This window comes from Sus scrofa, chromosome 9 (assembly GCF_054392235.1).
Source record: "Sus scrofa isolate SSC_HxYL_T2T_F1_AM1 chromosome 9, Sscrofa_HxYL_maternal_Yorkshire_Landrace_v2.0, whole genome shotgun sequence".
In the NCBI taxonomy this organism is placed as follows: domain Eukaryota; kingdom Metazoa; phylum Chordata; class Mammalia; order Artiodactyla; family Suidae; genus Sus; species Sus scrofa.
Genome location: NC_139391.1, coordinates 130,279,809 through 130,292,449, shown reverse-complemented (window position 1 = coordinate 130,292,449; position 12,641 = coordinate 130,279,809). Strand labels below are relative to the sequence as shown.

The 12,641-nt window shown below is 45.1% G+C and overlaps 1 long non-coding RNA gene across 4 annotated transcripts in view; it reads right to left on the bottom strand.

The window, feature by feature from the left end:
- LOC106505031 (uncharacterized) overlaps positions 1-12,641 on the bottom strand; it is a 250,221-nt gene that overhangs the window by 128,436 nt on the left and 109,144 nt on the right. For 3 of the 4 annotated variants that reach the window (XR_014816506.1, XR_014816507.1, XR_014816508.1), the window contains exon 1: positions 11,926-12,109. This is a non-coding gene — a long non-coding RNA (uncharacterized LOC106505031). Of the gene's footprint in view, positions 1-6,068; positions 6,206-11,925 lie in introns of those variants that run through there. The other variant, XR_014816509.1, reaches the window with a different exon arrangement.

Sequence of the window (12,641 nt, the reverse complement as noted above, 5' to 3'; positions counted from 1 at the left end):
CCTTTAATCTTTGTTTAGGGTGTCTTTCATTAAAAACAAGTTTTAATTTTAATTGATAGAGTCAAATTTGTCACTATCTTTCTATACTGTTTTCCTTTTTTTTTTTTTTTTTTTTTTTTTTTTTTTTTTTTTTTTGTCTTTTTGCCATTTCTTGGGCCGCTCCCGCAGCATATGGAGATTTCCAGGCTAGGGGTCGAATCAGAGCTGTAGCTGCTGGCCTACACCAGAGCCACAGCAATGCCAGATCCTAGCTGCGTCTGTGACCTACACCAGAGCTCACGGCAACGCCAGATCCTTAACCCATTGAGGGAGGCCAGGGGATCGAACCCACAACCTCATGGTTCCTAGTCGGATTCGGTAACCACTGAGCCACGATGGGAACGCCACTGTTTTTCTTTTTTATTTAATGTTTAAGGAATTAGTCCCTAACCCTTAAGTCAAAGATGCTTTCCCTACATTTCTTTGTAAAAGCGTGATGTTTTTGCTTTCATGTAGGGCTTTTTCATGCCCTTGGAATTGATTTTTTGGTGTGTGGTATGTTTTTATTCTTCACCATATGGATCATCCATTTTCTATCCTTTCCTGCTTTCTTCTATCACATTTTCCCCGAGTATGTTTTTTGTTGTTGTTCTCTGTTTCCATGGTCAATGTTTTGATTCCTATACCGCTAAGTATCTGCACCAGTGCTATAAACTATTGAAGTCTTGAAATTTGGTGAGGGAAGTCTCCCATTTTGTTCTTTTTCAAAACTACCACTTGTTATTCTTTGTCTTTGATCTTCCACATAAATTTCAACATCAGCTTCTCAAGTGCCATGAAACAACAGATGGAGTAGATCCACAATTCTGGACACCTAAGCGACTTGTCTTTGTTCTGACTGCTGGGCTGAGCGCTAAAGAAATGCCAGACATACGCTAAGTGCTTTACATATATTGATTCACTGAAACCCAACAACAACCCTAAGAAGAAGGGAATTGTTATTCTCTTGTTCTAGTTGAAAGAATTAAGGATCGCTAAGATTAAGGAACTTGGTCAAAGTCCCAGGGTTACTATGAGGCATAGCCAGAACACACCCAGTTAAAGCCATTCTAATCATATGCCACAGCTTACCTGGACATTTAAAATTAAATATATATATATATATATATATATATATATATTGCACTTACTGATGAAGGAATTAATTTAAAATTATTATCCTCTTTATTTTGCCAAAGACACAGATAAGGTACAAGGTTTATCTAATATCCTACTCAATGGCCACTGAAAAATAGAACTTAAAACCCTTGGCCTCTCTTGTCTGAAACCCCTTCTTCCACCCCCACCCATGAGCTCTTGCCCCTGTGCTCTTTCAGGTCAGACAACTGGAATGCACAACCAAGAGGCCACGGTGAAGTCCTGGTCTCCGCTGAATGCTCCTTGGCCCTCAGTGGGCCATGGCGCTGAGCAAATGAAAACCGGCTCTAAAGATAAACTAGTTTTGTCAGCCTGTGGTTTCTGGAATGCTAAGCAACATTTCCATTTCATTTTGAAAAACTAACAGTGACATGGGAGTGGAGATTGACACAGCAGAGACCTCTCCTACCTCTGGCAGTGCCTGCCAAATGACGGAGCGTGCATATTTTCTAGAAAATGCGTGAAGGAAGCTGTACATGCTGGCCCTACTGAGAGCAAGTCTGCAGGAGCAGATTACATGGAAAGTAATTAAGTAAGAAAACACTGGTGAGGAGCTATCAAGGGAGCCCAAGAGAAAAGCATGTTCTAGAAAGATGCTCATCAACCAGGCTGGGGTTGGAGGACAGACCCCCATTAGAAGCTTTCAGTATAAAGCTTGACTCGGCCACCCATGTGCTTGGTGACTTTGGGCACGTCACTGCAGACAGCCTGGGGGGCTCTGCTCCCTTATGTGTGAGAAGAGGCCACGGGGGCTTTTCCTAAAGGAAGAGAATAGGTATGGTCTGGAAGAAAGAACACCAGCCCTGCCAGAGGGTTGGAGAACCTAAGCCTTCTGAAGGCTGAAAGTGAGGAGGTGAGGCCAGTGGAGGAGAGGCGCAAGCCAAACTGCATGTGGTCTGGACTCCTCCAAGCACGGTGTGTGTGCCCGAGGCCTTGACCTCGCCCACTTTTTTCTCTCACTGTCTCGTGTTGCATAAAAGCTTTAGCAAATCCCGTCACTGCCCCACGTGTGTGTCCTTTACCTCTGAGGTGGGCTTATAGGGCCAGTGGACCTCCCATGGGACCACAGCTGTTAAGGCTGCCACGAGGTGCTATTAAGTCAGCACCTAGGGTGATTAGAGGAAGGTGATGACTGAAGCAGGGATCAGATGGGGGCTCTCTGGAAGCCTTGCCGCCGCCGCCGCCTCCTCTTCCACAGCTGCAGGGGCTGGAGAAAGACTGCAAGCCAGCCCCACACCTCAGAGGAATTGCAGTGCTGGCCAGAGGCCCCACGAAGGAGCCTGGCCCAGCCCTGCCCTCCGGAATGAACCCTCTCCCACTGGTTATGATATTAATGAGGTAATTAGTGTGCATGTTTATGCACCTGTGCCTCGGCCGCTCCACATCCTTCTCCAAGCAGTGTGGTTGCCTCTGCCCGTCCTTCCTCTAGCAGAGGGGATTAAAAGGAAGGAGGGAAAGAGAAAAGTTTTCCTCGCTTTAATGTTGGCTTTGACCTCTGACATTATTATCTCTGGTCATAATATCTACAGTCTGATCCACTATTTACTGTACGACAGGAATACCTCCTCAGAGCTCAGATACTCTTCCCACCTACTGTCATGTCAGAAAGAACAAAACACCTAGGAATGAACCTACCCACTGAGGCAGAGACCCGTACTCGGAAAACTATGAGACACTGATGAGAGAAGTTGAAAGCGACACAAAGAGATGGAAAGACAAACCGTGTTCTCGGACTGGAAGAACTAATATTGTTTAAACGACCATACTACCCTACCCAATTTACAGATTCAATACAATCCCTATCAAAATGAAGTTTTAAAACCTTCTTACATTCTGTGGTGCACCTTGCTCTGCTGGATAATCTATGTCCAAGTGAGACCACCTGGCTCGTGGGCTCTGGAACCAGCCCCGCACTCATAGGCAAACAGGGAATCGTTCTGGGGCACTAGGCGCTGGGCTGATGTTTTCGGAGCTCTGCTTACCGCGGGAGCTGTGGCCACGTGACAGGTTGCCAGGGAGGCGAGAGGCAGAGCCAAGGTCGTGAATATGATTTACTCCTCCAATCATCTAGCTAGGAGTGATTCGGCATTAGCCAAGTCATTGCGTAGCCTGATGTTAATGGTTCTCAAAGCGCCAGGACCCTTGGTAAATTTCTCTGAGGGCGGGGCATGAGGACGAGGGGCTCCCTGAAGCCCCGCATTCAGTATGCTGTCCATTAACGTGAGGGAGGTTGTGAAAAACACAAGGCAAGGCTGGTGCTGGGTGGGGCTGCCGGGAGCGGGGCTTCCACGCTGATCCGGTGCCTGACCTGAGGATGCCTCCGCAGACCAGGACTAGCCTCACGGCTTCCATCTGCAACGGCCTTCCTGCCTCCCTGAACCCTGGGAAATGTCTCCACCACCTGGTGGTCACTGGTCTGCTTCCTTCTGATCCAGCACACCCTTTTCTAAAAAACAAATTTAAGTCAGTGGGAAAGATGCCTGTTATCTAATGGGGCCACATCATAAGCCTGCTTTCTGTAACGCAGTTCCAAATGAGGGAGGAACACAGGGAGTGAAAGTTATCACTAAAAATGTTCCATGGTTCCAAAGCGAAGATCAGTCCACATAGCCCGGGGTGCCCTCAAATCCCCAGCAACTGGCATGGCATTCCCACACCCTCGAGGATTCAGAGGGCAATGTGCAGCAGCACACTCACGGGATCTTGGCAGCAGAGGAAATCTAACCAGGGACCCAACTTCTGCCCCAAGGCAGCATCTCCTAAAAGGGGACAGGCACACTAGCACGGGGTGTTCAGGTAGGTCCCTGCCCTTCAGCATGCTCATGGCGACTCATGGGACAAAACAGGGAGGTGCCTCCCCATTGGGTCAAAACGCCCTGATGTCCAAAAGGATGACCCAGCGTCGTCACAGACGACATAGTCCAAAACTACTGGATGATACGGAACTATAAAAATCCCAACTCTTGGAATTTAACTTGATATATTACTTTCAAATATTATCCAGGCACAAACAAACTCCTGACTACCTTACATAAGAATAACTACCTTGCCTACCACCAGATGGTTCAGAGGATGACCCGGTGAATCAAGGATTGAAAGGGGCTGGTGAATACTGACGTCATAAACTGAGAGTGTAAAGTAGAAGCAACACGATAGGAATTTCTTTCTTTCTTTTTTTTTTTTTTTGTCTTTCTTTTAGGGCTGCACCAGCTGCATGTGGAGGTTCCCAGGCTAGGGGTCTAATCGCAGCCGTTGCTGCTGACCTACACCACAGTCACAGCAATGCCAGATCCCTAACCCACTGAGCAAGGCCAGGGATCGAACCCGCAACCTCATGGTTCCTAGTCGGATTCGTTTCTGCTGCGCCACAACGGGAACTCCGCAACATGATAGGAAAAGGAGGTAGACAGGGGACGTGGAAGGAGATCCTGACACTGATTAGGTTTTGACTGTTTCCAAGAAACCAGCCGAGGCCACATATCATTATAAATGACACTGTAATTTATAGACTAGTAATCTGGGTATTAGCATCGTTGTTCAAAAGTCCCCGTTGGCCCCGTTTTTGCGTGAGGCAAAGGGAAGGTTCCCGAAGGTCTAGAGGCGGGGTGATAAAGCGGCTCTCCCTCAGCTCTCTCCTTAACCAGCTCAGGTTCCCACCTGCTCGCTGCCTCAGTAACTGCACCTGACAAACGGAGATAGTAATACCAGACCTGCCTCCTCACGGAGGAAATAAGAAAAGGATGTCCCATCCCTAGAAACCCAGCAAGAGCTGGAATTTGTAACCCCCTAATACTGAGGAAGGATTTTCAGACAGTTTAACTTAGGCCATGGGATCCTCACAATAAGGCCGTGGTTAAAACACTCCCTGACGCCAGGCGCCCTTTATACCACGACTATTTTGCAATGTTGTCTTACTCTTACAAAATGAAATTTACTGAAAATACGATTTCAATATATGTACGCTTTTAAAAATAATTCTCTATTCTAAAAGGAAAATCATCCAAACTGTTATAGTCACAAAAGGTAGGTTCAGGAGCTCAACCCCAGTGCAGGATCTGAGTTGCATCTGTGATCTACACCCCAGCTCACGGCAACACTGGATCCTTTAACCCACCCAGGTCCTCACGGACACTAGTCAGGTTCATTACCGCTGAGCCGCAATGGAAACTCCTCAACCCAGTTCTTTTGATGCCACTGCCATGATCCTTCCGGAATCCTCTAAAATTATTTTTTTCATTAAAGACAATTAACATTTGGTGTTTAAAAATTCCCTAAGGCAGAGATGGAGGGGAGGTTTGGGGTTAACAGATGCAAACAATTATCTGTAGATTGGCGAAACGACCAGGTCCTGCTGTAGAGTACAGGGAACTATGTTCAATATTCTGTGATAATCCATTATGGAAAAGAATATGATGATAAACATATATATATATATATAACTCAGTCACTTGGCTGTATAGCAGAAATTCACACCGATATTGTAAATCAACTACATTTCAATTAAAAAATGGAAAAAATTAAAAGAGAATCCCCTAATGCTATCATTTTTCTCTCCTCAAAACATAGGAAAACACTGCTTTTTCATCACAGCACCCTTTTGAGCAAACCAAGTCCTGCTAAATTGACTAGTAGGACAAGATCGGTTCCCCTGCAGTAACAGTTGATCCCCATTCTCAGTGGCTCACAGGGACATTTATTGTTCACTCACATTACTGAAGGCCGGGGGTGGGCGGCAGTTCCGTTCCAGTGTGTGGCTCCGCTTCAAGCTGGAAGTTGGCTGCTGGTCTGTCCCACGTGTCCTTTTCCTTCTGGGATCCAGGCTGAGGGATCATGGTGGGGGCAAGAGCTGGACGGCCAGTGGTGGTCCACGGTGCCCCGTAAAGCCACGGACCGAAAGATCCACACGGTCACACGGCAATAGAGAGTGTACTCCTCTCATAGGGAAGGGCAGGTGGTAACTGCCACCGCCATGCAATCTACCGTGAGTGATCAGATCCGCTATAGGTCTCCAGGCAGTCCTGCTAGCAGACTTGAGGAGGCACAAAGAAAAACTTGTTGGCATCTTTCTCAAAACCATGGGTCACAGGTGTAACTGCTCATAGGAAGTGCTAGGAATGGTGGCAAAGGAAAGAGGCTATCCCCCATTTAAAGGAGCAGCCATGTCAGCGCCAGAAAGTGGTACAATGAGCCAACGAATGCCCGAGTCTCCTGATTTCACGAGAGGTCAGATTTGCATATTTATGTAAAACCTCCCACTTTAAAAAATAGTGGCAACTCAGAGTTCCTGTCGTGGTGCAGCGGAAACGAATCTGACTAGGAACCATGACGTTGCAGGTTCAATCCCTGGCCTTGCTGAGTGGATTAAGGATCTGGCATTGCCGTGAGCTGTGGTGTAGGTCACAGGCGCAGCTCATATCTGGCGTGGCTGTGGCTGTGGTGTAGGGCCAGCAGTTGTAGCTCCAATTAGACCCCTAGTCTGGGAACCTCCATAAGCCATGGGTGCAGCCCTAAAAAGCAAAAAAAAAAAAAAAAGTTAGCAACTATTTTCATTTATATATAGAATCTAATATATGGCACAAATGAACCTTTCCACAGGAAAGAAACTCATGGACTTGGAGAAGAGACTTGTGGTTGCCAAGAGGGAGGGAGTGGGATGGACTGGGAGTCTGGGATTAATAGGTGCAAACTATTGCATTTGGAATGGATAAGCAATGAGATCCTGCTGTATAGTACAGGGAACTATATCTAGTCACTTAAAATGGAATATGATGGAGGATAATGTGAGAAAAAGACTGGGTCACTTTGCTGTATTGCAGAATTTTGACAGAACACTGTAAACTATAATGGAAAAAATAAAAATAGTTAAAAAAATATAACTCTGAGTTTGCTGCAATGAAGTGGGTTAAGAACTTGCCTGCAGAGTTCCCGTCGTGGCGCAGTGGTTAACGAATCCGACTAGGAACCATGAGGTTGCGGGTTCGGTCCCTGCCCTTGCTCAGTGGGTTAACGATCCGGCGTTGCCGTGAGCTGTGGTGTAGGTCGCAGACGCGGCTCGGATCCCGCATTGCTGTGGCTCTGGCATAGGCCGGTGCTACAGCTCCGATTCAACCCCTAGCCTGGGAACCTCCATATGCCGCGGGAGCGGCCCAAGAAATAGCAACAACAACAACAACAACAACAAAAGACAAAAAAAAAAAAAAAAAAAAAAAAAAAGAACTTGCCTGCAGCAGCTTGGGACGCCGAGTAGGTGTGGGTTCTATCTCTGGCTTGGCACAGTGGGTTAAAGGATCCAGCATTGCTGCAGCTGCAGTATAGGTCATAGCTGTGGCTTGGATTCAGTCCCTGGCCTGGGAACTTCCATATGCCACAGGTGCAGCCATAAAATAAAATAAAATAAAATATAAAAATTGTAAAAAAAAATTAACACTACCCTGCAGGTGAAATCAAACATTCAAAATACAAATTTGAACCCTAAAATTTTCATCCTCTGCTTTAGGGGAATTTTAGGGATGTGGCAAACAGGATAGGGGCATTGCTGTCCCAGTAAAGAAGGAACAGATTTTTTCCCCTTATGTGTTTCGATAACCCAGAGAGTCAGTGCTCAACCAGCCCAGAGTCACTCGGGCTCCATGAACTGACTCAGGACTCAGGTCATGGTCTCACTCATGGCCTTCAGGTTTCCTGTCCTGGCCTTGGCTCTCTGGGCTGTGCCATCTCTCCAGAGACGCCTTTGAGGCTGATTGACTTAAAAACTAGAGCTCAGATGGTAAAAGACAGGGGAATAATAGGTTGAGAGATTGCACTTATTTGCCCTTTAAATTTTAATATGGAGTGCGATTGGTTAACAAGGGGGAGGTCCTGAGGCAGTGAGGGGCATCAATAATGCAGCAGAGGCTGTCAAGCTGCAAATAGCCCCATGGTGCCCAGCTGATGCTCCTCATTGTGACACTGGCTACTCTTTCAAGCTCCAAGAGAAAGGATCAGGTTTCCAGCATCCAGCGCATCTCACTCCTGTCTTTCCTCCGCTCCCAATTCCTAGTGGTGCTGGAGACCATTGCACTGGAGGCTGTGACCATATTCAGACCCTGAGGCTAACAGCCCAGGCTAACTGCTAAACTGAGCACAAGTTAAACGTGCGAGCCCCCTGAGAACAATGGTGAATGCGCAGGCTCCCCCCCTTGGTAGGATCTCTAGTGTTAATGCTGCCTCCCAATCAGATGTGTTTAATAAATCTCTACCCCAGCCCCAAAATAAAGGTGGCTCTTTCCTGTTTGTAAGATCTCTTTTCTCTCCATCCTGAAAACCAAACTCAATTCTCACCTGGACCTGATCCCTGACTTTCTTGGATTATGGAATTCCTTGGTTGGGGACTTGGACCTAGAATCACATAAACCTATGCACCCCCTCTCACTCAGATGTATGACTTGGGCAAGTTTCTGAAGTCTCTGAGCCTCCGTGTTTTCGTCTTTAAAATAAGGATAAAAATGACAGCACATATAAATTTATTGTGATTGTTTTTACAGCTTTCTGAATGGGCTTCCCGTTTCTCCCCCCCCGCCTTCTACATGTTGTCATTTAATAAGGCCAGATGTCTCCTGGGTGAGACTGGACACCTTTATGCCAAAGCACAATGACTCAGCTTCTGTGTTTAACCATGAGAAATAGAAATGGATGAAGTTAATATCGGTCAAATGATACTAGGAGCTGCCTTGGGCTTTTGTCCGAGAAAATGATTGATAACCAAACTCACAGGGCCAACGAACTCAGATTTCTTTAAAAGGCCCACCAAACATCAGCCCCAAAGGGCAACTGCCAGCTTCAAGATGGCATACATTTCCCATCGTCGGTGCCAGGCAGACACAGAGTTTTGGATCCTACAGAGCCTCTTTACCTAGCAGGACAAGCCCAACAAGGTGGAGAGAGCGGGAAAGGGGGCAAGTGTTAATGCAGTGGGTTCCGCTTAACACACCACATCCGCTGAGATGGATTTCATAAAACATTAGCAGTTGATGCTTTTAGCCAGCAGCAGGCCTGGGAAATGCTTTTCAATATGTTTTTTTCCCATTTCTGAGTGAAATAGACAGTTGAGAGAACAATACTATGATAAGGCAGGCTTTGCTCCTGGCCAAGGGTGTGTCCTCTCCTTCATGTTGTTTTGTTACTTGGGAGCAGGAAACAGAAGCTGAGCAGGGGATGAGGGTGGAGCAGAGCGAAGCTCTTGGCCATTGAAGCAAGATAAAAATCTTAGTTAATCGTTTCAATGATTTGCTCTTTATTATAATTTCCTTTCGCTAGCTTAATTCTACTGTAAAATGTGAAGTCCCCATATCTCTGTTTGTTTTTTTTTTTCTTGTCTTTTGTCTTTTTAGGGCCACACCATGGCATATGGAGGTTCCTAGGCTAGGGGTCGAATTGGAGCTACAGCTGCCAGCCTATGCCATAGCACAGCAACGCGGGATCTGAGCCCCGTCTTCGACCTACACCACATCTCATGGCAACGCTGGATCCTTAACCCACTGAGTGAGGCCAGGGATCTAACCCACAACCTCATGGTTCCTAGTCAGATTCGTTTCCTCGGCGCCACAACGGGAACTCCCCCATATCTCTTTAAGAAGAGCTGTCGTGTAGAATAAAGGGATGGGAAAATCTCAGGGTTTTTTCTCCGTGTTCACACCTTCACTGTCCCTTTGGAAGCTGACTCTTATCCACTGGTCCGGGATTCCCAGGTAGTGAAAGGCAGTGAGGGGAATGGTGGCCAGCAGCAGGGCTGAGAGTGGGAGAAATCTCAGGAAAGATGGACAATAAGCCTTCTTGTTGCCTGACCCATCCATGGGAAGATTGTCAACGCGAAGAACAAGAGGTTGGTAGGAGGAGCGGAGAGGCCAGACAGGCTGCTGCTTGGCTGATACATTCATAATCACAAAAAAAGACAGTCAAAATATGAAGAAAAAAATGCACATGGGCCAAATATGTAATGATTTTGCACTTTAACGACAGTGACTTTTAGCTCTCCCTGGAAAGTCTTTTCTGTTCAGAAATATCTCTGCTGCCTACAGTTCCATCATTAAGTTGACTTTTTTTTAGTTTACAAAGAACTTCCACTGGGAAAAACACTACATATTAATCTTTTTTTTTTTTTTTGAGGAACATACACGTACTTTTTATTTATTTATCTATTTAATTTTATTTCCCTATACATTATTTTTTTTCCACTGTACGGCATGGTGACCCAGTTATACATACATGTGTACATTCTTTTTTCTCCCATTATCCTGCTCCATCATAAGTGACTAGACATAGTTCCCAGGGCCACACAGCAGGATCTCATTGCTAATCCATTCCAAAGGCAATATACATAGTATTCCTGACTCACCACAAATATGAGTGGTGGGAAAGGTGGACACAAATCTCTCAGTCTGTCCAGAGTTTCCATCTCCTCTGCCACTGGCGGTTTCACTCTTGCCTCCTCCTTTCCAGGTTCCTGCAACGGCTCCCGTCCTCAATGGCCTCCCTGCTCCCTTTTAGCCCCGTCTCCACAGAACAGCCAAAATGGTCTCTAGGAAAGGCTGGTCTCACTTCTCTGCTTCCCACTTCAAAGGCTCCCCTAGGGTCCTCAGAAAAGAGGCCAAACTGAATGACCTTGGCAGCAACAGTCTCCACCTACTTCTCCAGACTCATAACTCATCACCATGTCACCCCCGCTTCTGGGAACTGTTTGTAGGTCCTCACTCTTGCCCACACATCTCTGTACCTGCAGCTTCGTCTGCCCAGCTTCCTGTTCTTCTACCTCACCTGGACCAGCCCCAGCCTCCTGGTTTGGATGTGGGCTCTTTCCACAGATTCCCATGGGATTCTGTACAAATCTCTATCCCAGGATGCGGTTATTCCCTGTTGTTACTGTGACAGACCTTTCATCATTCATACTTCCCACTAGACTGTATGTTTTTCGAATGTTGTATTCACTTATCGGTCTCTCTAGCATCTAGGCATAGCATAAGGTGGTTCCCAGTAAATAATTTTTGAATGAATACATTTATTACTTTAATAAGAAAATTAATGTTCAAAAGTGTTGGACCTAGCCAAGGTCACTCTAGCTAGTTATTTCTTGGGTCAGACAGGCATCTGCAGTTTTTCTAGTTAAGAGGGTAATCTTTTCTTTCTACACCAGACACAAAACTCGCAGTCATGAGGGAAATATTTGTCTATAGGACAAGAAACCATTTTTTGGAGTTAATATAGATGTGATGGTTTGGGAGAAAATATTTGCAACACAGATAATAGGCAAAAGTTTAAGAGCCATAACATCCAAAAAAAAAAAAAAAAGCACTTATAAGTCAATAAGAAAAAATATCATTAATCTTGTTTTAAAAACAGGAAAGATAAATATTCCATTTGTCAATAGAGAAGTAAGCACATAAAAAGAACTTGAGTCTCAACAATAAAGGAATAGTAATTTTTCACTTAAATAAATTACTAAAAATACAAAAAAAGTTGATAAAATTTAGTGATAGTGAAAGTTTTGGGATTGAACTTTCACACTGGTGACAGAATTATAAATGGAAAATGCTATTTTTTGGTGAAAGCCATTTTCATTATTCATCAAATTTTAAATGTATATTTCCTAGGACCCCATATGTTAGTTTTCTGTGGCTGCTATTTCAAAATACTACCAATTTAGTGGCTTAAACCAATATGAATTTATTGTCTTACGATTCTGCAGTACAGAAGAATGAAATGGGTCTCACTGACCTAAAATCCAGCTATTGGAGGGAGTTCATTCCTCACTGGGGTCTCTAGAGGAGAATCCATCTCCCCTCCTTTCCATCTTCGAGAGGGCATATGTGTTCCTTGGCTTGACCTCTTCCTCCACCTTCAAAGCATCAACTTCGGGAATAGTCCATCTCACACTTCAATCTTTCTGAGTCTGTCTTTTGAGCTCTTCTTCCCCTTTTAAGAACCCTTTTGATTACATTAGGCTCCCTTGGTTAATTCAGGATAATCTCCCTATTGTAAGGTCAACCAATTAGAAACCTTAATTCTATCTGCAACATTACTTTCCCTTTGCCAAATAAGCTGACCTATTTGAAGGTCCCAGTGATTAGGACATAGACAATTTTGGGGGTAGAGTGGGGGGAGGGCAGAATTCTTCCTATCACTTCCACAAATTCCCTAGGAATATACCCTATAGAAATGCACACAAGTGCCCCAAAATGTATGATCAAAGATTTTTATCACAGTAGTGTTTCTAATAGAAAAAGGAAGGAAGGATAAAGAAAGAAAAAAGAAAAGGCCTTACTATTCATCAAAAGTAGAATAATTAAATAATTTTATAAAATGGTTAATTATATATGTCAACCTCACTGGGCCATGGGTACCCAGATATCTGGTCAAACATTCTTCTAGGTGTCTGTGTGAGGGTGTTTGGGGATGCAGTCAACACTTGGACTAGTAGGCTAAGTTAAGCA